The sequence below is a fragment of the Mytilus edulis genome, chromosome 2 (assembly GCF_963676685.1).
Source record: "Mytilus edulis chromosome 2, xbMytEdul2.2, whole genome shotgun sequence".
NCBI lineage: Eukaryota > Metazoa > Mollusca > Bivalvia > Mytilida > Mytilidae > Mytilus > Mytilus edulis.
In genome coordinates, this window is record NC_092345.1 from 83,392,853 (window position 1) to 83,395,643 (window position 2,791).

A 2,791-nucleotide genomic window follows, 5' to 3' on the forward strand; every position below is an offset into this window, starting at 1 on the left:
ATAAAAACAATAGAGACAGATAAATTTGTGTTTTGGTGATCGTGATGTGTTTGTAGATCTAACTTTACTGAACATTCTTGTTGCTACAATCACAGTGTAGATACTATTCTGTACGCTTTCCGGAAGTCGCGATTTTCGAAGCGAGAACTTTTTGGATCACATTTTAAATTTGTCGGATATACTATATTAAACGGTAAGATGTTCATCTGTACATTGCTTAATGATTAATTCAGCTGACATCGATACTCACAAATGGTTTATAATTAAATTTAGCACATTCGTTATTCGTATCTTTGCCTTAATTAAGAGATTTTCAAGTGCATCACTAAGGAAAATCAGTTGGTGAACCTAAAAACAATCTTTTTGCACTCTTACTACATACAAATTAACGTAAAATCCAGTCTTAATTTACTAGATAAAGTGTATTTTAAGTGGTGGTAAAAGTTTCAGCCAGATCTTTGAAGCCAGAAATAAGAAAATTACACTTGTTTGAATTTCTCACTGTACGATCAGTCTCGCTTGTATATTTTGAAACTGTATGATCAGTCGTTATTTCACTGTATTCTAGTAGTGATTTCAAAGTTATTTACGATACATTAGAAGATGGCATTTTTCTAAATAACACAAATATATTTTAATAAATTCACATCCTGTAAACCTTTCAAACATGTTTTAGTCTCGATCATCCAGCCGCTTTATTTTTCAAAGTAGAGCGTCTGGATGACAAGTGATATAAAAATGGTAATTTATGACATTCGGAATAGTATCGGCTTTTTTAGCTTGTTGTCAAAGATAATGTCCAAGACGAATAACCAAGAAGTTGGTTATTGACTTCGGAAGAAATGACATTACGATAATATTATTGAAAAGCCCGAGTGTACCGATTGTTGTTTAAAGCTATTTATATATTTTTATGACGACATACAATTTATGGAAAACACCATACAGCATGGCGTACATGGGCATGGACGCGAAGGAAAAACCAGCCGACATGATGTCATCCAACCTTGGTAAGATGTTATAACAACACACACTGTAACATAAATTGCAATGCAACCTGATACACCGAGTAGTTTTAATATATTCTTGCATGCATGTCCGTGCAACGAAAACGAACCGTTTATAATTGCTGGGACCACTCGAACAGTCGTATACGATATAAATACATTTTTACGTGTAGTATCGTTAACTTTATGAATACTTGATGTAAAACTGCTATGACTTCGAAATATCACCTTCATCCGAGATAAGTTTGTTGTATCTATCTAAATAAGGGAGCCTGCATCTTGATATGTGTAAAAAAGGGGGGGCGGAGAGATACACAATGTTTTACTCATTCAAAGACAAACAATCAAAGTGTTTCTAGAAGATGACATTTTTTACATAGTACACTAAACGGTCAAAATGATTTATACATTCGATTTTCTGCAAAACAAAAGATAGTTAAACAATATTTTCAGCATCAATGAAAAGAGGTGTCAATGACTGCGACAGCAACCAGTGAACCCATCATCATGATTAAGAGTTTATCATGTAAACTAAAACAACAAGTGAAGATAAAATTACCAAAATCTCAGCATTACACAAATAAAAAGATGTGGTATGAATACCAATGAGAAATATCCACCCAAGTTCAAATTATTTGGATGTGAGTGGCCTTCAACAATGAGAAAAATCCATGCATGGTTTGGATAGAGCATACAAACAGGGAATGTGTCAAAGAGACACTGGGCAACCCGACCAAAAGAGCAGTAAACAGCCCAATGGGTCGGGTCTTTAACAAAGCAAGATAATCTTGCACCCTAAAGCGGGATTTAGCTTGCACCAGGACAATAGTTTATAAAATATATTTCTATTATGGGTTTTTTAAACAATTTGTTTTTCATATATATGCTATGCTGGTGACTAAAATTTGATATGATTTTAATATTTACTTTCTTTTGTAGACAAACCAATGATGATTTATGGACACAGATTTTATGTGTAAAATGTGAAGAATTAAAACAAAAATGTAATATTCAGGATTTTAATTGTATCATAAACATGCTTCAATTTTATTAGAACAAGACTCAAACTGAAAGATTTATTTTTTAATTACTGAAGCATCAATCAGTATGAATAAATCACAGTACCAAAAATGTTGGGTATATGTGAGCCAAAATTTGTTCCTGTGAAAAAAGTTCCAGTGGAACTAATTTCACAGGAAATATGTTCTGGGAGAACTTTTTTCACAGACAATTTCTATATAATTTGTTCCATCTCTATGAAATAAGTTCCACACTTTACTTGGTGAAATAAGTTCTGGGTTGGTGAAATTTGTTCCTTACCTAGTGAAATAAGTTCCATGTTTGTGAGATTTGTTCTTTACCTGGTGGAATAAGTTCTGGATTTGTGAAATTTGTTCCTCACCTGGTGAAATAAGTTCCTTGTCTGTGAAATATGTTCCACTGGTTAAACAAGTTTTCTTATATACTGAGCACTTGTCATCAGTGAGTTTAAAGTCATAATAAAAAACATGTATTATATTGCATAATGTAATAAATAAAAAGTGTAAACATCCAATTGGATCATGTGGAGTAAAGAAAAAGTTTAATAACATGCTCAAGTAATAATACTAAAAATGGCACCTATGAGCCAGGAAAGAGTAGAATAAGAAATAATAATAAAAGTCATTCCGAAAAAAAGTATTATAGTTGAAGATGAATATTTGTACTTTTATGAAAAGGACAAAGTGCTGATTAATTATATTAAAAGACATAAAGAAACAAAATACACGCTCTTTAAAAACTGT

At 32.1% G+C, this 2,791-nt stretch overlaps 1 long non-coding RNA gene across 1 annotated transcript; it reads left to right on the forward strand.

Annotated features, from left to right (window-relative positions):
• Positions 1 to 673: 673 nt before the first annotated feature.
• On the forward strand, positions 674 to 2,080 carry LOC139513171 (uncharacterized). Its single transcript, XR_011662400.1, has 2 exons — positions 674 to 1,010; positions 1,947 to 2,080. It is a non-coding gene; the product is annotated as an uncharacterized lncRNA (long non-coding RNA).
• The last annotated feature ends 711 nt before the right edge of the window (positions 2,081 to 2,791 follow it).